Genomic DNA, 24329 nt, shown 5'->3' on the forward strand with positions numbered 1-24329 from the left:
CATGCCAGAGTCCCTGGTTCAGCTGAGGAACCTTCAAGAATGCACTTCCCTGGCCCATCCCGGGGAGCCTGGCTTGGTAGGTTGGGAACCTGCTTTCGGATGGACGTCCTCAGGTGACCCTCAGGCTGGACCTGGTGAGCGTCCAGGAGCAACGTCCCCCACGGGAAGGTACCCACAGGGCACACAAGATGGCCACCGAGATTCTGACACCAAAAGTCAGCATTTCAATTGTCGTACAAAACGGGGTCTGTTCTGAATAATGCATTGTCTTCTGCCTGGAGGTAGGTTAAAGGCCAAGAGAATGCAACGGCCTGAAAACCACACACAGGCTGTGCAGCTCACAGCCACCGCAGGCTCCGTGGGAGCACAGCTGGACGGCGGATCTGCAAGACTTCCTCTCGCCTCGCTCACCAGGCCACTGTGGGAGGAGCGCGCCAGCTGCCCCACGCAGGTGAGCAAGGTCAACGGGCCGGGCCCCACCTGCCCTCCTGGGGCCTCTCGGGGCCTCTCCCTGGGCCTGCCTCGCCATATCTTGAAACGTTTGCTCTGCTGTCCGGTCTGGGTTTCCCACCTCCTTCTCCACCGAGGTGTCCGTGTCTCGTAGAGGAGAGCACTCGACATTTCATTCCACTCTTGCTCTCGGAATGGGGGCTTTCTGATTCACGACGGTGCATCCCTGCCAAAGCCCAGGTTCCCAGTGCTTCATTTCATGGATTGTGTGTGTGTGTGTGTTTCCTTTTTTGTCTCTGTGTCATTTATCTGTGCACTGAGTTTTATTGTTTCTGTCCTTCTATCAATTTAAAATATCCTTATTTAATAGGAGTATGGCTACTCCTGCTTTTTTGGGGTTCCATTTGCAAGGAATGTCTTGTTCTTTCAGTCTAAGTGTGATCTCAGAAGTGAAGTGAGTCTGTGATCATCAAATAGTTGAATTCTATTTTTTTAAACACAGTCTATCATTCTTGCATCTGCTAATTTGATAATTTATTCCACTGGCATTTAAGGTAACTATTGATAGGTAAGACCTTACTATAGCCATTCTGATACTTGTTTTATATTTTTATTGTGGTTCCGTTCTTTCTCTTACCATCTTCATTTGTGCGTAAGGATTTTCTCCTACGATGTACCTGAATTCCTTTCTTGTTGTTTCTGGTCCGTCTGTTACAGGTTTTGCTCTGTGGATGCTATGAGGCTAACAGAAAAACAAGCTATCTTGAAATGATAACAACTTTTAAAAAAAGATTTATTTATTTGAAAGGCAGAGTTACAGAGAGACAGAGGAGAGAGAGAGAGAGAGAGAGAGAGAGGTCCTCCATCTGCTGGTTCACTCCCCGTATGGCGGCACCGGCAGGGGCTGGGCCAGGCCGAAGCCAGGAACCAGGAGCCGGGAGCTCCATCTGGATCTCCCACGTGGATGCAGGGGCCAAGTGCTTGGACCATCCTCCACTGCTTTCCCAGGTGCACTAGCAGGGGACTGGATTGGAAATGGAGCAGCTGGGACTCAAACTGGTGTCCATACAGGATGCCAGCATTGCAGACGGCGGCTTAACCCATTACACCACACGGCCAGCCTGCAATGGTAACAACTTAACATGGACTGTAAAGACAGGGAAAGAGACAAACAGAAAGCCAAGTGATAAAACGTCCCGATGAGGACCTCCGCACGTGCGCTCCGTTCCTCCCACGACTTCAATGTCTCCGCTTTTCAGTCGAAGAACTTCTGCTTGACCTTGTTTAATTATTGCCATCTACCAGATCTCTGTAAGAATATTAAATTCTTTGCGTTCTCTTGAATTTCATGGAGTTCCCTTAAAACAGCTGCTGTGGAATCTTTGTCGGAGCACTTGGAAATTTCGATTCCGAGATGCGCGATGTCTGGCACCTTATTTGCCCTTTAGCGGGGGCCGTGTTTCCTGGGAAGTTCTCGGTGCTTGTTGGAGTATGACGCCAGAGCGCACGGCAGGATTGGTCTCAATAACCTGGCTTCGGCCGGCGCCGCGGCTCACTAGGCTAATCCTCCACCTGCGGCACCAGCACACCGGGTTCTAGTCCCGATCGGGGCGCCGATTCTGTCCCGGTTGCCCCTCTTCCAGGCCAGCTCTCTGCTGTGGCCCGGGAAGGCAGTGGAGGATGGCCCAAGTGCTTGGGCCCTGCACCCCATGGGAGACCAGGAGAAGTACCTGGCTCCTGCCATCGGATCAGCGCGGTGCGCCAGCCACAGCGGCCATTGGGGGGGTGAACCAACGGTAAAGGAAGACCTTTCTCTCTGTCTCTCTCTCTCTCTCACTGTCCACTCTGCCTGTCAAATAAAATAAAATAAAATAAAATAAAATAAAATAAAATAAAAATAGCCTGGCTTCATTTGCCACTGTTCTAGAACCCCTGAGCAGCCTGTTCATTTCCCCTGAGCCTCGGGTACTTCTGCTGCTTCAGCAGTGGGCAGAGCCCTCTGTCAGGATTTGCCCCAGGTTCTCTGTTGGTGCATTCTTACTGATTCAGCCATACAATACTCCCCAAGTCCAAGTTTGTCTCAAACCTGCAGCTGACGTGTTGTTCAGGACGAACTGGGAAGCGCCTAAAGGGGGGTGGTCCTGCCCTACAAGCCTCTTCGTGGGCCCGTGGTGGGCTCAGACTCTTTCTCTGTGCCCTCGGATGCCACAGTCACATCTGGGCCACATCTGGATCTCACAGCCCACCAAGACCAGGGCAGCCTCGCGGTCGGATCAACGCTCAGCCTGCTATAGTCTGCAGGCTGCTGACACGGGCTCGCTGCCCGACGCTGCACCTCTCAGCCGCTCCTGATGCTGGCTGGGGGATCAGACTGCCCAGCCCGGACCGTGCAACATCCCTGGGCGCTGAAGCAGGCCAGACGCTCTGTCTGCAGACACTCGTCTTGGGACAGGGACTGTCAGGGTCTACTCAGTGCCGGGTTTTATCAGCCTGCCACTGAATCGCAAGACGGTTGTGTCATTTCTTGCTCTCTGTCCAAAGTTGTAAGAAGGGTGTTAGAGGTGGGCCCTGGGCAGGTCACATGCAGGTCTCACTGTCACCAGGACCCGTGCAATTTTGGGAGTACACACTAGTCTTGCTGGCGATGCATGCCAAAGCAAGTCTGTCTCACCAGGGTGCAGACACTTCCCTAGCGATGGAAACCACTGGGATCTGTCCAGCACTGGACACAGAGTCCTGTGGCCCCTTGCTGTCTGCCTGAGGTTGGAGGAGAGTGACAAAGGAGCTCCCTGGCCACCCAGGCCAGCCCCGCGTTGGCCACACCCACCTGGGGCCCCTGATCCCTGGGAAGCAGCAGGAGTGTTTGCCAAGCCCACCCAAGGCTGGTAGTGGCCCATGTCAAAATGAGTTTGTTCTACCAGAGCGCGGGTCTCTGCCGGGTGTTGGGAGATTCTGGGGGCACAGTCTGTGAGCCCCATGCCACACACAGAGCACTTGGGCTCTGCTGGGTCTCGGTGTGATAGGCCCTGACTGGGATCTGCAGTGCCCTCTCCTACCCCTCTGCAGGGCCAGAGGGAGGCTTGCTTCCTGCCCCTGGTTGTGGGAGCGGTGGCGGAGGCTCTAAATACTGCACAGGGACCCGCCTGGGGGGGGTTCATTCCTGGTGAGTTTTTCTGCACTGGGTGTGGAGCAGGGATCCCGCTGGCATCTGCTCGCCCCAGAAGACGTGTCTCATTGCATCTGTCTGTGCCACTGCCCTTGGAGCTGCGACAGGGCTGACACGGGCAACTCTTTCCTGCCGCTGCCTCCAATGTGACTTTCTTGGGAGTGTAACACAGCAAGGCACCATGGCGTCTCTCCTGGCTGCCATAGCTCTCTTGAATGCGACTGGGTGGTGTCTCTGGGGGGCGGTGGCTCCAGAGCCTCTGTGGCTTCTGCATCCCCACCAGCCCCCTTTGCCCTGCCGATTCTGACTCCCATGCTGAGCCCCAGTTGGCCTTCACCTCCTGGTGGCTTTGTCCTGGGCCCACCGTCTCCAGCATCCAGGCCGCCTCCAGTCTAGCTTTGCTAACTCTTGAGACAAACAGAGTCAGGGCTGGGTGTGATCTCTCAGTCACAAGGCGGAAGCCAATGGCTTTGGCTTAAGGTCACCCCCAGCCGTGGAATGCGATGCCCGGTGGGGATTAGGAAGGGGTCCAGCTCCCTGGTGACTCCCACGCACTGGGGAGGCAGAGTCAAGATGGCCAAGGCTGACCTTGCTCTCTCCTCTCCCTGCTGGCGTGGGTGCGTGGCCAGCCAGCCCGGGAAGCTCTCCGGCCCGCCCTGACCCAGGGCACCATAACCTTCGTCAGCTGAGAGTGAGCTCTTGTAGAGGGTTGCCTGCATCCCGCCAGCTTTTCAGACACCTGTACGTGCACAGTCCCACCCACGCATACAAGTCTGGCCAAGGCGCCACCACCTCCCTAAAACTTACCCAACCGACCTTTTGAACTCCTGCTTTGCCATTGGCACGGGCACCTTCTTCTGGATTTAGGTTGCCATGGTTATTCTGCTATTCCACTCTTAGAAAGGAATTGTACCGGCTCCCTCATCTCCCCTGAGGTCTCAGTCCAAGTCCTTCTGTGCCCAATCCAGGCTTTGTCCAGACACCACAATGCTACTTTGAAAAAGTAATAGTTACATAGTTCCTTTTTTTTTTTTTTTTTTTTTTGACAGGCAGAGTGGACAGTGAGAGAGAGAGACAGAGAGAAAGGTCTTCCTTTGCCGTTGGTTCACCCTCCAATGGCTGCCGCGGCCAGCGCGCTGCGGCCGGCGCACTGCGCTGATCCGAAGGCAGGAGCCAAGTGCTTTTCCTGGTTTCCCATGGGGTGCAGGGCCCCAGCACTTGGGCCATCCTCCACTGAACTCCCTGGCCACAGCAGAGAGCTGGCCTGGAAGAGAGGCAACCGGGACAGAATCTGGCGCCCCGACCGGGACTAGAACCCGGTGTGCCGGTGCCGCAAAGAGGAGGATTAGCCTAGTGAGCCGCGGTGCCAGCCTACATGGTCCCTATGTTTGCTTTGTCTTTCCACGTCCTTCAGTAACACACTTGAAGTACAAAGGAGACTTTAGAAATGACTCTCCACACATTGTAGCAAGCACGGATCCTTGTCCAGATCCTGGGTTCCCCTGTGAGTAGCCAGATGCCACACTTCTGGGACAGTCGAATGCCCGGTGATCGCAGGCTGCAGAAGTGGGGCTCCCTTTCAGGCTGTGGTTTTGCCTGGAAAGTCAGCACAGCCAGGCCCCGGCTTAGTTCTTTCTCGGGGACCACTGGCTGTGGGCTCCGTGGACTGTGGAGCCTTAGGATCTCTTGCATTTCCCTAAGGCTCAGCAGGAGGAGGCTTTGGTCCCAGAACCTGCTCCAACACACCAGGCATTCGCCTCGAGCATGGATTCCAGGTAGGTGTCTCTTCCACTCCTCTGTCATTTCTCTATCTTTCTGACAAAAAAGTTTTTATGTGTTACCACCGTAGCAAATACTTCCCAACTCCTTCCCTACATGGGAATAATCCCAGAGCAGGAGCAGGGAGTCCTGCGTCCCACTCACCTTGGGTCTGCAGTACAACTAAGTATGTCGGGACTAAGGGGTGCAGAATCCACGCAGGGCCCGGGGACCCGCATCTACAGCCGGAATCAGGGACCTGACCTTCCACACGCCCTCCGCAACACCGATTCAGGGCGCTCCATTTCCTTTCATGCAAACGACACAGGGGAGCCCCCAGCCCCACCCCACCCCCGCCACCTAACTCACCGGGCCACTTGGTACCAGAGAAGTGAGCAAGTGCTTCAAGGACTGGCAGGCAGAGCTGGGAGCAGCACGGCCAGTCGGGACTGATGTACACTCAAGGTCACAGCGGAGGTGACCCGGCTCCCTCCTTTGCCCAGGACACCCCAGTCACCCTTCCATTCTCAAAACTGGAAAGGGTGCGGTTAGCCTAGTGGTGAGCCCCAGTCCTCAGGGTCGCGGGTCCATCACTGAGTCTCGCTAAGTCTTGGTTCCCTATGGTAAACATCGGAAGAGATGTCACTTGAGAGCTCTTCACGAGCTGGGAAGAAAATCAGCAAACAGCAGGTGTCGTTATTAAACCCAGGTGCTGTGAAATCAGGAAGCAGTGTTTCATACAAATCCTAAAATCCATTGCTTTACCAAAAGCTGTCCCCTGCCTCTTTGGGCCCTAGGGGGCATTTGCTTTCGTCCCCTCGGCCCCGGCTGCCTTTTGTGAGCGACAGAGTGGCTTGGAGAATGCATTGCTGAGCTGCCTCCCAGAGTTGACATTCTACAATTTCATGAGTCCCAAGAAGGCCTGGCCTGCTGGTGTTGGCTGGTCGTTTTCTTAGCAACAAAGAAAGCGAGACAACCTGAACGTGGAACACCACCCCCACCGCGAGCCTTGAAGGAAGCATTAAGCAGGAGTGGTTCTGTCTAATGTGGGGCCTGGAAGCTGGAATCAGATGTCTGAACTTGAGCCACACCTGCAGGTCCAGTTACGGCTTTGAAGCTGCCAGACCCCGCCGTTCGGGCCGTTTGAAAGCACTCAATCGCCTTCTTCCCAAAGCCCTGTGTTAGACGACTCCTGGTTTTCCCAAACAAAATTACTGGTGTTTCATTACAACTCACTTGAGCTCCTTGACCGTGTGCAGAAGGTTCTCTGTTTGGATTTGCTTTGCTTTTGTAGGGTTTCCGTGCAAGCCCGGGGAGGCCTCTGGCAGTTACAGTAATGCTGTATTATGTGCCTGGGGACCGCCTGGGGCCGCTCTCCCTTGCTTCAGATAATGGGATTATTGGAGGGAGTCTGGCTGGCAGATTTACAGATGGAATCTGAGGATGCAGGCTGCTTAGAGTCTTGGCTCTGGGACAGAAATAATAGAGAGAGAGGGGGAGAGGGAGAGGGAGAGAGAGGAGAGAGACTGAGCCTGGCTCTTTGCCCCTGGGTCACACAAACAAGACTCCACCTTTCAGCCAGTCCACTGCAGGCAGCTGCAGGATGAAGCCAGGCTTCCCACCCTCAGGTCGTCGCTCCGCCCGGGGTTTGCGTCTCAGGAGGGCCTCTGAGCTCCCCCAGAAGACCCTCACCAGGAGGCTGGCTGGGGAGCCCAGGCTGCGCACTTGTGAGAATCTTCGCAATGAAGCAAAGGGGCTGTGTGATGCAGCAGCCGGCTCCGTTCGATGTAAATTTCCTTTAGCGTCACAAGGAGCGCATCAGACAGCGCAGGGCCACCTGCAGCACGAGGGGCGTGCAGGGGACGCCGCCCCTTCCCGAGCCAGGCACCCGCCTGTGCACACGCCCGCGTGGCCACATCCTGGGGATGCGAGTCTAGCTCAGGGGCTAAGGAGTCGACCGCTCGCCAGCTGTGGGGCCACACGCATCCTCTGAGCCTCAGATTCTCCATCCGTCATAAGAGGCCAGAAATATCTACTTCCTGGGCCTCCTTTGCCAGCGCTGGGCTGGGCCTTGTCATACCTGCTGACACATGCACACTCCATACCTGCTCCAGGGCAGGGATGGGGCACTATCCACTTTTAACAGAAGGGGAACTGAGGCACGTTCTAAGTGTTTGCCTGAGATCACACAATGTTAAGTGGCAGAGCTGGGCTTTATTGCTATTTAAAAAAATTCTTTTTATTATTTTAAGAGAGAGAGAGACTTGAGCCTCCCAGGGTGTGCACGGGAGGAAGCTGAATTGGAGGCGGAGCTGTGACTCGAACCCAGGCACTCTGATACAGGATGTGGACATCCGAAGTAGCATCTTAACGCTGTGTCAAATGCCCGCCTGCTTTGCACGGTGTCCACGGAGACCCTAACAGGTGAGCGGCCCCTGTTCATTTCAGTTCCGTGGTGTTTCCTGGGCCCCGACCCAAAGTAGGTCCTCCAAAGGTTGGTTCCTGTCTTCACTGTGAGGTGGACCCACTCACCATCCAGGCATCCCGGAGTGGGACGTGGGGCGGGGGGCTACAGGCACGGGCAGTGCCCACGCTCTGGTGTCCACGTGCACGCGCACATGTACCCACAGAACAGGTGCAGGGGCTGGTAGCGCCATTCCCCTCTGTGAAGTGAAGCCACTCCCTGGACAAGACAGGATCTTTGTGATTTCACACTGTGTCTTCATTTCTGTTTGAAAACAGATTTGCACACCTGGGGAAGAGACTGTGGCACAAATCGACACAGCCTCTGGCTCCCAGGAGCCCCTCGGTGCCCTTGGTGCTCACTGACCCTAACCAGTGGCAGCCGGTTGGCCACCAAAGAGCCATTCCCCAAACATGAGTAAGTCTGAGGACAGCACTGCCAGGGGCCTGTGCGTGCCGCCGTCACCTGCGGGCGCGCTCCAGGAGGCCGAGGCAAGGGGGGGACTTTAGAAGCAATGGAGGGGGGTCGGCGCCATGGCTCACTTGGTTAATCCTCCACCTGCAGTGCCGGCATCCCATAGGGGTGCTGGGTTCTAGTCCTGGTTGCGGCTCTGCTGTGGCCCGGGAGTGCAGTGGAGGATGGCCCAAGTGCTTGGGCCCTGCACCTGCATGGGAGACCAGGAGGAAGTACCTGGCTCCTGGCTTCGGATCGGGGCAGTACTGGCCGTGGCGGCCATTTGAGGAGTGAACCAGCGGAACGAAGACCTTTCTCTCTGTCTCTGTCTCTGTCTCTCTCTCTCTCACTGTCTATAACGCTACTTCGCAAATAAAATAAATAAATAAAATAAAATAAAAGCAGTGGAGGAACAGCACTCGCCCTGGGCTCCAAGGCGCAGTCCCAAGGTGGGCGTCAGTCCACGTCGGACAGGCAGGTGATGGGCAGATGGCTCTGTAGAAGCATCTTCCATGTGCAAGGTTGCGTTTCTGGCCGGGGTCTTGCAAGTCCTCGCTATGCGATGTAAGCACAGGACCCCCGCTGCCATAGCCTCCTGCTTTATTTAGTGTTTGTTTTTTAGGCTTGATGCACAGACCTATTTTGATTCTGACAATCTGCAAACCAGGAAGCTCCAAGTCTGGACGTCAGGGCTGCTGTCTCTGGCCGTGTGAGTCAAGGCCAAAGGGTGACCCCACACAAAGCTCCCGGAAGGCACCGAGTGTTCGGTCTGCATGTGAGCGTCTGCTGGCCTCTGGGAGATGGACGGGGGGCTGGGGGGAGAGCGCCTGCTGTCCCTTGTGCCTTGGTCTTGAGGTGGATGTGAGCCCAGAGCGCTGATCCTGACGCCCAGGTCTGGTGCTGATGGCTGTGCGGCCACTCAGGGGTGCTGGGACTTCTCCAAACCCCGCACAAGGCGTGACAACTGTGTCCCCAGCTGATGTCCGTTGGGTGTCTGTGGAAGTAAGATAATGCAGGTTTACTATTTTGGTAGACAGCCGGGGGTGTTTAAATCACCGGCTCAGCTCCGCTTGTGACATCATGCTGGCAAATGGCCTTGGCCACCGCGAGTGAACGCCAGCCCTACCACCAAGCCTGGCCACACTGGCCCGGGGCCCGTGGGCGTGGCAGATCCGGCTTCGGTCAGCCCTGCCCACCTCCCCGCCTCCTCAGCCTGAGGCGGCTGCGCCACAGCAATTAGAGGGTGGGATTAGGGGGAGACTCGGATGGCTGGCTTCCTTTGACAGGGCCGTTACAGGAGGGTGCAAGGTGGCGGCTGGGGCTCTGGGATTCCAGCGTCCCCCAAAGTCTTCATTTCTGTACTAAATACGCTGCACAAGAACAAGAGAGCAAGGGGTCTCCCGCTCAGCCGCGCTGACGTTCGGGGCCAGCCCCTCCTTGGGATGATGCCCCCATGGCTGTCCTCTGAGTGGGGCCCTCTTTGGGGCCTTGCTTGTCTTACCCTGGTCCTGGCTCAGCTCCGACAGGACCCAATGCCCCGGGAAGGTAGAATTACGCCCCCATTAAACCACTGAGCTAGGCTTTTCTCACCGTGCTGTGGGTCTCCCGAGGGCCTACAGAGCTCTGTGACAGCTCGGTGCTGCTGGGAGTCTCTGCTGTGTGACTTCACGCGTGGGGCCGGGGCTGACGGGTGTTGTGATCCAGGCTCCTTTGATCATCACAAAATGCAAACTGGGATGCCAACAGCTGCTGTCCCCGAGCGACCACATGCACGCGGGAATTCTCTCGTTACGGTAGCCGCCTCCCTCCATCTTGGGCTGCCCATTGCAGGGCAAGGGGAGAGGCCGAGTGGAGTCACGGGGGATGATTTCCTACATAAGCTCTGATCAGGTTGTGGGATATCCTGGCTAGCAAATGCGTGTAATGAAACTTCCCCCAAAGTGTCGAAACCGAACCAAAGCCACTGACACACACACTCACACACACACGTGCACATACACGCACGCGCACACACACGCACTCACACACATGTGCACATACATGCACACATGCATGCACACACATGTACGCGCACACACGCGCACATACACATATGCACACACGTGTATGTGCACACACAAGCATGCATGCATACACACATGCACACACGCGTGCACACGTGCACACACGCGCGCACACACGTGCACACAGGGCAGGCCACAGGACAATGCTGCCGTCCTGGATGCAACTCGCGAAGGAGCCACTTCTACTCCGGAGGCAGCAAGAGCTCTGGATCCCCTCAGCCCTGCCCAGCCCCTGCACCTGCGCTGTGAACCCGGTGTGGTCACCAGGGGGCTGGGCCCGGAGCAGGACAGCAGCCTGGGTTCTGGGATTTGCCCAGAGGAGACACCTGGGAAATCGGATTGGAAGGAAAGAGTACATTTGCTTATCACGTTGACTTAGGGGTTAGGTTTCAGGTTAATAAAATACATCAGCGAGATATGTTTCATCCACGTTCCCACCAAGGTGGAGAAAATCACCTGTAACTAATGCCACCTGCCTCGTCTCCGACGGTGACTCTGAGGTTGCCGGGGGAAGGGGAGACGGGGCTGAGGTGTCCCACAGAGGGAGGCAGCCCCGGCTTCCCTGCACGCGTCTCTCAGGCTGTTCCCTGTGCCAGGACCGCCGTGAGCTCGAGCCCCTCCCACCCTGCCTGGTCTGACCTCCGTGTAACGCACAAAAGGGGCCTGTGTTTACAGCCGGGCTCTGTCACTGGGTCACCATGGGCGACCCTGCCCATCACTGACCCCGCCCCCTGCCTCCTGGCTCCTCATTCATAAAACCCCACCCACAGGGTGTGGTGTGGACTGAATGGGGAGGACCGGGCACGCTGTTGCCGTGGTGCCCACCATATCTGTGGTCGTTGGCATCAGCAGCAGTGGGTGCTCTGTCTGGGTGCCCCTCTCAGCCCAGTGGCTGGCAGCAAGGCAGGTGTCCTGGGGAGCCTTCCACACACGGGCGGTTACTAACGCACAGGTTGTCTCTGCAGGAGCGCCGGGCTGTCCTTCTCAGCTGTGGGTCCCCCTCCAGTTCAGTTCAAAAAATGCCCACCTGGGGTTGGGGGCAGGGCACCCTCTTAACCTTTGAGAGTGCGACTTTGATTCCCACAGCTGCCCGCCGCCCCGGTGAGCTCAGGCAAGGCCCCTGCGAGCACCCTGACCTCGCCGATGCCCGACAGCGACTGCGACACGCAGAAGTGGGGCTTCGGCTCCAGGCAAGGCCAGCTAAGCTCGGCGCGGCCGGCTCTCTGTCACAGCTCTGGAGCCCCGGCTCTCCCCTCGCTACTTCTGATCACCACGGAGGACTATCCAGGAGACTTCGACAGCTTCAGCCGGGAAGGAACGCAGTCACGTGGGCCGCCACCCTCCCAGCCGATCTCCACCAGGTGCAAGGGCTGCAGGCCCGGCCAGGGGCCATCCGGCCAGCGGGCTTTGTTTAGGGAAAGGACTCATGACCCTATTTTCGGCTTTGTGGGCTGTAAGGTCCCAGTCCCAGCGACTCCACTCTGGGACGCAGCCAAGGACAGCATGTAAACAAGTGGTCAGGGCTATGTTCCAATGAAGCATCACTTACAAGAACTTGGTCACTTGCTGACCTTGGTTTAGAACTGTCCAGGGCATCGCTTAGAGAGCCAGAATTGTGGGCCAGTGCTGTGGGTGTAGTGGGTTACAGCCCCGGCCTGCGAGGCTGGCATCCACTATGGTCAAGTCCCGGCTGCTCCACTTCCCATCCAGCTCCCTGCTAATGCCCCTGGGAAAGCAGCAGAAGATGGCCCACATACATGGGCTCCCTCACCCATGTGGGAGACCTGGAAGAAGCTCTTGGCTCCTGGCTTCAGCCTGGCCCAGCCCTGGCTGTCGTAGACATTTGAGGAGTGAACCAACGAATGGAGGGTCTCTCTCTTGTCACTTCCTCTCTCTGTGTAACTCTGACTTTCAAATATATAAAATAAATATTAAAAAATAAAGAAAAAATTGTGTTGTTAGTAAAAAAAAATAAAAATAAGAAAACACCATTCCCGGGGAAGGCTTTGGCTTTCCAGGTGAACAGGCCGCTGGCCGGGGCTGGCCGGCCGAGAGGTGTTTAAGCATCGCTGCAAGAGACCACGACGGACTCGCCGGCCGTATCCACAAATTCCCACGCTGCTTCAGGTATTCCAAGGACACTTTTTTAGAAGTAAATTATCTCATTTTTTGGATTTCTTTGTTTATTTTTCATCTTATTTGAAAGACAGCGAGACAAAGAGTCAGAGCTTTTGGCTCACTTCCCAAGTGCCCTCAACATCCAGGACTTGGCCAAGCTGAAGGCAGGAGCCTGGGGTTCTGCGTGGGTCTCCCACGTGGGCGGCAGAGACTCAGGCACTTGGGCCATCACCTGCTGTCTCCCGGAGCGCACGTTAGCAGGAAGGTGGGAGGAAGCAGAGTGAGACTCCGTTCCAGGACTCCGGTGTGGGCTGCGAGTGTCCCGAGCCACGTCGTAAATGCTGCTCCAGATGCCTGGCCCATTTTGGGTTTCTAAGTGTGTCGTTTACAACGGCAAAGCATGCCGCTTAAAGCAGGAGAGAGCTGAGCGGGCAGGTCCCATCAATCTTCCATGTGGGGCTTTAAATGGCTCCAAGAGTGTGAATAATGTCTTTGCCTGAAACTCAGCAGGTTTTCCCAGGTTGCGGATTCGTCACGGCGTCTGCAGTTCCGTGATTCCGGCTTGGCGCCCGTGTCCTGGCAAGGTGTTCTCCTGCCTTTGGGTGCTCTTTTGCTCAGACAACCTCTCTTCCGTTGAGAAGCAAGGCTGCTTTGGTCTCGCCTGCAGAACTCCTGGGCTGCTGCAGGTGCGATCCGAGAGGAGCCCCTGGCTTCGCAGAGCTCCACCTGCTTACTGGCTGTGAGTGACGGGACCGGTCCTTCACTGGGCCGTGCACTGGGGCTCTGGGCAAAGCCTTCCTGAGCTCGGTCAGGCCTTCGGCACGAGCCGCTCGTGGCCACAGGAATCCGTTCTCTCCCAGGTTCAAGGCTGCACGACTGAGTTCCAGGTGGCAGCGCAGCCACACTCCCTCCAGGGGCTCCGGGACGACTCCTTGCTCGCCTCTTCCTGCGTCGGGTGGCCCCAGGCTCCCTTGGGTACGTGCTGTGGGCCTTCCGTCTCTGCCTCCACACGGCCGCCTGCCCGCCGTGCGTCTGTGTCTTCAGCTCCCTGTCTCTCCTTGGCCCTGGGGTCCATCTGGGCTCCGGCATGGTCTCACGTTTATAAAGGTTCCCCCCCGCCAGGAAAGGTCACATTCTCTGTGTACGGGCGTGTATTTCTGGGGAGCACCGGTCAAGCCACCCCTACTGCCTGCACGTACAGCTACTGTTAGACACGCGCCACTCAAAGCCTCCCAGGGAGTTTGTGAGGGCGCCTTCCCACGCCCCTCAGCACAGACGTGACCTCGTCTGTGTCTGCTCCGTGGATCGCAGGTGCCAAAGCCAGTTCATCACCGCCAGGGTTAACCGCAGCAGCGCCTGCTGGGGTGGGTGCTCGGAGCGGCTTGCAGGGGTGGGGGGGTGGGGGTGGGCTCAGGCTGCTGCTTCAGCTCACTGATTTGTCCCGCGTCTGTTTCAGGTACACGCATAGCCGCGTGCTTGCTGTTTAAGCTTTTCTCCAGGCTGAACCGGCTCGGTTTCTGTTTTCATTCTGATCCGCCCTGTGCAGTAAGTCCCGGAGACCTGAGACTGAGCGTGCTCTCGTTCCAAGTCATGCCTGGAACCCAAGCTGTGTTCACAGAGACCGGTGGTCAGGCTATGATTCTGCGTGTTGGTCCCCAGCATGGAAGCCGGCAGGCAGGTCCAGCCCGTGCACCTGTGACGGGCACAGGGGTGAGAGGCCAATGGCCAAGCACTGCTTCACGTCCAGCCCCAAACCGGCCGCCAGAGTGTCCTTCCCTGATGGTAAAAAGGGGGAACCACAGAACCCTGGGGCTGCGGGGAACCACGCTGCCACTGTTCCGGGCTCCTGTCGGCACCGGCCACAGACACACGGGACCTCTGCCACCCATGGCGAGAACACGCATCCAGGAGCGATGTCAGGGTACCCACGATCGGGAGACCTCGCTGTCAATCACTCCCCACCCTCACACAGCTGGGCTCTGCTTCTGTCCCCATGGCCGCTGCATCCACAGCTGCATCACCCCACACCCAGCAGGGGTGGGGGGGGTGGGGAGGGGCTGCTGCGGCCCCCTCCCCGCTCCCCTCCAGCCTCCCTCCGCATCACAGCCGGGGTGCACTGGCACAGAGCAAACTCGGGCAGGCTGCCTCTGCACAGAGACCTGGCTGCTGTCTCACTCACACCCAGAGCCCTGGGGCTCCTGTGGGCACCTGCCCCCTGGGCACCCCTCCGCACCTCCCACCCACACTTCCTGCATCTCCCCAGCCCAGTCAGGCCAAGCTGGGCTTGGGCTGGCCCTCCCTCCCCCACACCCTTGTCCCACCCCCTGCTCGGGGCCCCTCCCCCAGCCCTGGTGACCCCAGAGGCACCTTTCCCCAGGTGCGGTTTCTATTCTGTCTCCCCCTGCAGAGAGGAGGCTCCGGGAGGCGGGTCTTCCTGGTTTTGTTTCTGCCCCTCTCCCTGTCGGGGGACACCTGTGGGGTGAATGAAGGCAGGCTTTGGAGCTGCACTTCCCAGGCAGCCGCGCGGGCACTTCTGCCTGCAGTGAGTCACCCTCTCTCGCCCTCACGATTCCGCCTCCCTCCTCACCCACACACTTTTTTTTCTTTCTCAAATGATGAAAGGCTGGATCATTTAAAATCGCTGTGGGATGTGAGCTTCTCGAGCCCCGAGGGCTGCACTGACCGCGTAATTTTCCATGCACCGGTTTACGGGGGCAGTAGATTTCCACCAAGAAAGAGGAAGTGCTGGTGGCAAAGTGGAGAGCGCTGGTGTTTTTTTGGGGGGAGGGGGTGGGGCTGTTGAGGGAAGAGGGAACCAGCATACAACGCACTCTGTGAGCTTGGGGTTGACACCACAGCCATCCAGAGACCAGGCTCGGGAGCGGGCTGCAGAAGCCCCCAGCAGACGGCGCGTGCCCCATCAGTAGCAGGGAGTGCACAGTTCCCCTGTCCCCTGCCCCCAGAGTTATCCCAGTGATGGGGAGTGGTCCTGTCTCCCCTCCCCCTCTTAACACCGAGCTTCTGATGTGTTAGGCAGGGCGGCTTGGGCTGAGGGGAGGAGATAAGAGTTGTTATCCCACAGGCTGGATGCCAGGCTTTGTTCTCACCAAGCTTCCTACCGGTCCATCCTGTTTCCCCTTCATTTCCCTCCTTAAGAGAGCTGTCACCCCGTGATGAACATAGTGGGAATGATCTGGATGCGGCTGTGGTTCACTCCCCTGCACTGCCCTGTGGAGTTGACACCACTGGGCCATTAGGGTTCAGACTAGGAGTCTTCATGGTGAATGCCGCAGTTACAGACCTCAGGCTAAAGGCTGAAGTTTGCATTCGAGTGCCTGTTGATGGGCTGTGTAGCTTTGGGAAAGTTCCCCGTCCTCCATATCTTTGTCTGTGAAATGGGTCAATAACAGCCAACTACAGAGCCAAGAGAGGAACTACTTGCAACAGTTTATGTTGCAGACCTGTTCCAGTGCCGGGCACGGAGGAAGTTGTCGGGAAATGGTGGCTGTTACTGCCGCTTGTTTCTGGCCTTGGCTTGCTTTGATAGGGAGCTGCAGGAAGCAGGGAACACACTTCCTGTTGGCGGAAGGTCTGTGAAGCCCAGTAAGCAGAGTCAGTGCAGGGCCAAGGCCAGAGCTCAGAGCTCGGCTGCTTAAGCCCCTGCTTGCTGTGTAGTTCTGCCCGGACCTAAAGTGCAATGCACACCCACGTTTTGTGTCGCTGTTCCTTGTTGCGTTTGTTGTCACTGAATACGAGCTTCCTTCTACCAATGTATGGGTCTTCCTTCCACCACGGGCGGCGCCTTGTCCAGCGTTTCTCCTCACTTCTGCACAGGCCGCTCTGTGCCTGGCTCCCTGGTGTAGATGGTTGAGCTGTGGTAGACCAGAAGTTCCTGGCAGGGCGTTCCGCAGACTGTTGGGCTCCCCAAGGCCATGCTGCCTTTCCTTTTTGTCCTGTTTGACCCTAGAATAGCACATGATTTGGGGCAGAGCCAGATAGACAAATTGCAGGGTCCAGTGTGAAAGGAAAATCCAGGTTTTATGTTTAAAAAAATTATTAAGAATTTCAAGATGGTGACCACTGAGCATTAAACCAAAAGAGGTGCCCTCCCCAGTGTGGGACCCTGTGCCGCTGCCCAGCTTCCACGCCCAGGATGCCGGCCCTGATGTAGATGGGAAATGTTCTCGAGTGGAAGTAAAGAGAATGCAACTCAACACACAGGTGCCTGGACACCCCAGTGTGTCTGGCGGTTAGCCGCGTGGCCAAGGGTGAGTCTAATCAGCGTGAGTTGCCGATTGGAGCTGAGCGCTTCCTGGCTTGGAGATGCCCAGCCCCTTGCACACTGGGGCCTCTTGGAAGCACCTGCAGCCGGCCTACCCCACACTCTGGTTCCCTGGTCACATGGGCCCCGGGTGTGGAGTTGGCGGTTTGAATTCCATCTTCCTGCCACTCACCAGGTGGATGCTAATGTGCAGCCACAGCTGAGCACCTCGGGCTTGGGGAGTCTGACCGACGGTGCACAATGGTCTTCCTCTCTCTGCAACAACAAAGTTAGAGGAGGGGCCGGGCTAGGGTACAGTGGGTTAATTCGCAGCTTGCAATGCTGCCACCTCTTATCAGAGCTCTGGTTTGAGTCCCAGCTGCTCTGCTTCCTATCTGCTCTCTGCTAACGTGACTGGGAAAGCAGCAGAAGATGGCCCACGTGCATGGACCCCTGCCATCCACGTGGGAGACCTGGATGGAGGTCCTGGCTCCTGATTTCCATGTGGATCAGCCCTGGCTGATGCGGCCATTTGGGGAGTGAATCAGTGGGTGGAAGATCATAACCACCACCACCACCACCACCATCACCACCACCATCATCACCATCACCATCACCATCACAATCACCACCACTATCCCTATCCCTATCCCTATCACCACCACCACCACCACCATCACCACCACCATCATCACCATCACCACCACCACCACCATCATCACCACCACCACCACCATCACCATCACCATCACCACCATCACCATCATCACCACCACCATCACCATCACCACCACCACCACCATCACCATTACCACCATCACCATCACCACCACCATCATCACCACCACCACCACCATCACCACCACCATCATCACCATTACCACCATCACCATCACCACCACCACCATCACCATCACCATCACCACTATCACCACCACAATCACTACCACTATCCCCATCCCTATCACCATCACCACCATCACCACCACCATCACCACCACCATTACAATCACTACCACCACCACCATCACCACCATCACCACTACCACCATCATCACCATCACCACCACCATCATAACTACCACCATCATCACCACCATCATCACCATCACCACCATCATCACCACCACCACCATCACCACCACCATCATCACCACCATCATCACCATCACCACCATCATCACCACCACCACCATCACCACCACCATCACCATCACCACCATCATCACCACCACCACCATCACCACCACCATCATCACCATTACCACCATCACCACCACCACCATCACCATCACCATCACCACTATCACCACCACAATCACTACCACTATCCCCATCCCTATCACCACCACCACCATCACCACCACCATCACCACCACCATCACCATCACCACCACCACCATCACCATCACAATCACTACCACTATCCCCATCCCTATCACCATCACCACCATCACCACCACCACCATCACCATCACCACCATCACCACCACCACCACCATCATCACCATCATCACCACCACCATCACCATCATCACCATCACCACCACCATCACCACCACCACCACCACCATTCTCCTGTCCAGAACTCTTAGCAGAAACTAAGCTCTCTCACTGGACACCAGCTCCCTGTCCGCTGTGCCCTGAGCCCCTGGTGACCACCATCCTTTCTAGTTTCCAACATGAATTTGACTGCTCTGGGTTTTTAGTGTAAGTGGAAGCATACAACATTTGTCTTTTATGGCTGGTTAATTTCGCCTGGCCTAATGTCCCGATCCCCGTTGTCGCGGGTGTCAGAATCCCCTCCCTTCTAACTAAATGCTGCAACACTGATAGCACGTAGCACCACGGTTGCTGTCCACTCACCAGTGGACAGTTGTTTTGCTTTCGCCTTTTGGCTATCGTGGACAAAAACGTTAGTGTTAGCCCCTTTCACAGACAGGAAAACTGAGGCCGAGAGGGAGTAAGTGGCTTGTTCACACAAGCAGAGAAGGAGGATCCAGAACTGAACACCATCTGCTTCCCGCCCCTGCTCTCTCCACCTGACTACTTCCTTCCCTTCCAGGAAGGGCTGTTTTCATAGCACGAAGACCAACAGTCACTGTTTACCCAGAGAGTGGCCTGGCGGTTTTCCTCCCTCTAGTGCCTCGTGGGTGAGCAGGTGCTGGGAGGAAATAAGATCCACACGGGCCTCCTCCTTTGGAATCTAATGTACACAACGCCCGCAGGCACCTGGCGGAGCCCATGGCAGCTTGCTCGGCAGGTGCAGAGGTCGCGGTGCCTTGTGCCTGGGCTGGGCCGGGCCGGGCTGCCACGAGGCACGTGGGGAGCGCACACCCGGGGCTGCTGCTGGGGCAGAGCGGATCCGGTGGCTACGCTGCACTCCGTCCGCAAAGTCATCCATTTCCATGAACTTCTCGGAAGTGCGGCAGCAGGAGCAGAGCCGTGGGGCACCCGGCCTGCTCCCAGCATGACTGACACAGCAGCGCGCGCTCGCGGCTTCCTTAGCGTCTGACTTCACACAGAAAGCACGGTGCTGGCTTTGCTGGGTGCTGAGATGGCAGCTTCTCAGTGAAGGGGCCAGATGCCATTGTCCCTTGAGAGCACAGATTTTCTAATTTGCTGATGCTGTAAGATACCTACTTAGATCAAAGTCATCCAATTTTCTGGCCAGAAGGAAACCTCTGTTTATCTGCTTTGGTGCGGAGACTGGCTCCGTGTGGTTCACGCATTGTGTTCTTTATGCGTCTTTACTGTGTTCTTTCTGGTACTTTACAGAAGTGTTGACACTGAAAAAGCATTTTTTTCTCAGTCTATCAATGTGATAAAGCAGGGTGGGGGGGGAAGAAGAGGAACTAGGGTTTTCCAATTCTTCTAATTTTCAAAAACCTGGGCCTGTCTTCGATTAGCTGCTCCTTGGCTGATCTAATGAGGCTCTAATTGAGAATGGTGATTTCTGAGATGGGTTAAAAAAATACTTTTTATTGGCATCTTGCTAAAGGCCCTGAAGCGTTTCCTTCATCGTGAGCTCGCTAAAGGTTCGGAGCAACTGGGGACAGCGAGCTGGCAAGCCGGTCCTCCCGCACACGAGGCTGAGTCGGCTCAGCGCGGCCAAGTCCACTCCTCTCCTTGGACAAACCACCTGTGGCCTCGGCGGCCCTGGGCGGGCTGAGAAGGCTTGCGTGACTTCACTGCCGTGAGCATGACCAGCGGTGACATCATGCGTGGCTTAGAAAGTTACAGAGACAGTGTGTGGTTGTTGAGTGACGCGCTGCACGGTCACCACCACGCTCACTGGGTGGGACCATGCCACAACTCTTTGTGCCGGCCACAGAGGTGACAGCGGACTGCCGAGGTCACCCAGCTGGCTCCACGGGGTTCTGCTTGTATATTTGATCTGGCAGGGGGTGGAGAAGCTCCGGGCCTCGGAGATCTTGGATTCAACGTGAGTCGGCGAGATCTCCAAGGCACAAACTGCTGGGCAGGACCACATTCCAAGGTCAGATATGATAGGACTTGGGTCAGGGGAGGGAGTACTGGGGGGCCGAGGGGGCAGGTGGAGAGTGGAAAGAAGGGACCCAGGGGAGCCCTTCCAGTGAGGGAGCCGGCGTGGGTCCCAGTGGAGAGCCTGTGCTTAGATGGATGTCGTAGTTTGGTGGGAGCCGGGCGAGGCACCCAGTGACCTGGTTTCTGTCCCAGCTCAGCCAAGAGCCGCTGAGTGAGCCTGGACAGGTCACCAGCCCCTCGTAAGCAACTTCCTCCTCTGAAAAATCAGTGTCTTGGGGCTGGCGCTGTGGCGCAGCCGGTTAAAGCCCTGGTCTGCAGCACCAGCATCCCATATGGGCGCCAGTTCGAGTCCCAGCTGCTCCACTTCTGATCCAGCTCTCTGCTGTGGCCTGGGAAAGCAGTGGAAGATGGGCCAAGTCCTTGGCCCCTGCACCCAGGTGGGAGACCCGGAGGAAGCTCCTGGCTTCGGATTGGCCCAGCTCCGGCTGTTGCGGTCACCTGGGGAGTGAACCAGCAGATGGTGAAGAACCTTAAAAATCAAACCAAGATGGAGTGACTTAAGCTAACACTATTAAAAACAAGAGTCACCTTTGCCCCAAATAAAAATAAAGTTTAAAAATTACAGCCCTAAACTTTTTCCCCCAGAGCTAAAATTAGGTGCAGCTATGAAAATAAGGGACCCTATGCTTAGCTAGCTGCGACACTTGTGCCTGGCTGTGCTAAGACCTAACCCAGTTTGTATGCCTCCTAATACTCAGATAACAGTGTGGGAAGCGGGACGCTGCTCTCCCTCCAGGGGAACGAAGGGAGCGAGACGTCGTCCCCCTCAGGGTGAACAAGATGGCGCTGACAGGGGAAGGAACTGCTGAAGAAGTAAACAACAAAATGGCGACGAGGTGCATGGCCTCCCGTGTGATCCCGTAGCTGATTGGATAGAAGACACATGCCCTTCACATGATCAGCTCACGGATTGGACTGCTGTGTGCATGGACACTATAGAGCTTTTGGTTGGTCGCTGCGGGTATATAAACCATGTGGCTCTGTGCTGGGGGCGCTCCCTGGACTCCCGAGTTCAGGAGGCCCATCTGCGCAGACGCCGAATAAATCCTCTTGCTTTTGCATCAGCTGGTCTGGACTCTGAGTCTTTGGGGTGTGCCTCTCGACGTGTTAGCATCCTCACTCAGAGGGTCTAACAATGGAAGACCTCTCTCTCTCTGCCTCTCCTTCTCTCGCTGTGTAACTCTTTCAAGTAAATAAATAAATCTTTAAAAAAATAAATAAAATAAAATCGGTGTCTTGAGCTGTGGACCCCAAAGAACTGAAAACAGGGATTCCCATGCTGCAGAGATCCACGCACAGAGGTTCACAGACGCGGCAACGCACAATCACCGAGAGGGGAGGCACCTCGAGTGGCCCTCAGTGGGTAGGGGTGACCAGTGCGTTCTGTACGGAAGACAAGACACGCACTGCGTATTGATCCTCGGGTCAAGAGGAGACGGCGTGGGCGACGGCGTGCTGGAAGATTCTAAGAGAGATGGAAAATTCCTGTGGCCTACGCTCACGTCATCTACTGACGTCATCCTCACCACTGCACGGCGCTGCCTGTGACAGCCAGTGCACTGTGACAAGCTGTGCAGGCTGGGACACAGCCTGGGAGAATAGGGTGGACCGGCCTCGGTGTGGCGCAGGCCGACTGGGGTTGTGTAAGAACAGGTGAGGGGGGCCAGCGCTGTGGCACAGTGGGTAAAGCCGCCACCTGCCGTGTCAGCATCCCCTATGGGCGCCAGTTCAAGTCCCAGCTGCTCCACTTCCGATCCAGCTCTCTGCTATGGCCTGGGAAAGCAGAAGAAGGTGGCCCAAGTCCTTGGACCTCTGCACCCATGTGGGAGACACAGAAGAAGCTCCTGGCTCCTGGCTTCGTATCGGCGCAGCTCTGGCCGTTGCAGCCAGTTGGGGAGTGAACCAGCAGATGGAAGACCTCTCTCTCTCTCTCTGCCTCTGCTTTTCTCTGTGTGTGACTCTGACCTTCTCAGAACACACCCTGTCGTGAGGTGACACGTGACCGTCTGTGGAACACGTGGAATATGATAGAAGACCACTGGCTGTGAACAGGAAGAAGTCCTGACACGCGCGGCAGTGTGGACAAGTCTCAAGAACAAGAAGCCAAGAGCAAGCACCAGTCACACATGGCCACAGCCTGTGGCTCCGCTGGCCAAGCTATGCAGGGCAGGCGAGGCCGCAGAAGCAGGGAGAATCGGTGGCCGCCAGGGCCGAGAAGGAGGCGATGGGGACAGACTGCTGCATGGGACAGGGCTTCTTCTGGGGGTGACAGGCGTGTTCCGGAACTATCCGTCTGGAACTGGGTGGGCGGAGGCTGCACAACCTTGTGAGGGCACGAGTGCCCGTGGACTGTGCGCTTCAGAGAGTTCGTTCCACGTGATGAGGACTTCGTCGTGGTGGGGGAGAAAAGGAAAAGAGCAGTGGGCTGTGCTGAAGCTGACCACCTCCAGCTGCCCTCTGTGGGCCCTGCGGGATTCTGCAGAGAGACCCCGGGGTGGCAGAGGGCGTTACCTGCTGCTGACCGCCCTCCCCCTCCATGACCATGGCTCTCTCTAAAGTCTGCTGTGGCGGGGCCGGCGCTGTGGCATAGCGGGTAAAGCTGCTGCCTGCGGTGCAAGCATCCCACATGGGCGCCAGTTTGAGTCCCAGCTGCTCCACTTCAGATCCAGCTCTGCTGTGGCCTGGGAAAGCAGTGGAAGATGGCCCAGGTCCTTGGGCCCCTGCACCCACGTGGGAGACCTGGAAGAAGCTCCTGGCTCCTGGCTTCAGATCGGCACAGCTCTGGTCATTGCAGCCATTTGGGGAGTGAACCACCAGATGGAGGACCTCTCTCTGTCTCTCCCCCTCCCCCTTCCCCTCCCCTTCTCCCTCCCCCTCTCCCTCTCCCTCTCCCTCTCCTTCTCTCTCTGTGTAACTTTTTCAAGTAAATAAATAAATATTAAAAAAAATAAAGTATGTTGTGGCCTGGGAGTCCAGCTGGCACGGCAGGTGAGGAAGAACTTTATCTCTTGGAAAATTTTTATTTACTTTTTACATTTATTTGAAGGGAAGAAGAAGAAGAAGAGAGATAGAGAGAGAGAGAGAATGAGAGAGAGATTTTCTATCTGCTGATTCACTCCCCAGATGCCAACAACAGCTTGGGCTGGACTGGGCTGAAGCCAGGAACCAGGCACTCCACCCAGGACCCCACTCCTGGAGTCGTCACCCGCTGCTGCCTAGCGTGTGCTGTGGCAGGACGCTGGGATGGGCCGTGGAGCTGGGACTCACGCCCACTCAGATGCGGGATACAGACAATCTAAGCAGCCCCTGTGCCGAAGTGCACAGTAGGAGGAAATGTCGCAAACTGGCGGAGGGCGCGTGGCTCTCTGGCCTCTGCTCCGGATGGCAGGTTCCGCGGCTTCTTTGGGAACTGCCCGGTGTCAGTCACTTGTCAGCGCCACCCAGGCTTCTTTGGGCTCTGGCCCTTCTGACACAGCGCGCTGTGGTCTCCCTGGGCAGACGGCGGTGGCAAGTGTCCCCGGCCTCGTGGCTGCAGCAGGGACACTTTGGCCCCAGGGGTCTCAGGGTCGCGTGGGAGGGCTGATCTACTGAGCAGGACCGTTCTCCCCCATCCCCCACAGCGCACCCGCTCCACTGGAATCTCCCTGGTCACGGGGTGTCCCGGAGGACGGTTCCACGCAGCAGGGTTGGGGAGTGCTGGTCGCCAGGGCAGTGCCGGGGCCCACAGTCACCCCCGACCGCCCTCCCGGTCACTCCCCCTGAGCTGCCACTTCCTGGTGATGAAGAGCGCAGGCAAGCGCCCTGGCAGGATGCGGCCGCGGCTTGCAGTACGTGTGGACCGACATCGTCCCTGGCACAGGGGGTCAGGGCATGTGCGTCTCAGCCTCGCACGTGTGAGTCCCAGGGCTTTGTTCACTGGTGGAAGCTCCAGTCCTGGGGAAATGGCCCCGTTTGATTCCACATTCGGAGTTGAAACCCAGCTTTTGGGCCTGCTGTACTCAGCTCGGGTTTTTCTTATGCAACCATAAC

General features: G+C 56.8%; 2 long non-coding RNA genes across 2 annotated transcripts; both read left to right on the forward strand.

Moving 5' to 3' along the window:
• Positions 1–285: 285 nt before the first annotated feature.
• On the forward strand, positions 286–8692 carry LOC127487589 (uncharacterized). The gene is made up of 4 exons (XR_011388326.1): positions 286–451; positions 5318–5391; positions 7627–7798; positions 8117–8692. It is a non-coding gene; the product is annotated as an uncharacterized lncRNA (long non-coding RNA).
• Positions 8693–20123: 11431 nt separating this feature from the next.
• Positions 20124–21361, forward strand: LOC138849426 (uncharacterized). The gene is made up of 2 exons (XR_011388297.1): positions 20124–20232; positions 20999–21361. It is a non-coding gene; the product is annotated as an uncharacterized lncRNA (long non-coding RNA).
• The last annotated feature ends 2968 nt before the right edge of the window (positions 21362–24329 follow it).

This window comes from Oryctolagus cuniculus, chromosome 4 (genome assembly GCF_964237555.1).
Source record: "Oryctolagus cuniculus chromosome 4, mOryCun1.1, whole genome shotgun sequence".
In the NCBI taxonomy this organism is placed as follows: domain Eukaryota; kingdom Metazoa; phylum Chordata; class Mammalia; order Lagomorpha; family Leporidae; genus Oryctolagus; species Oryctolagus cuniculus.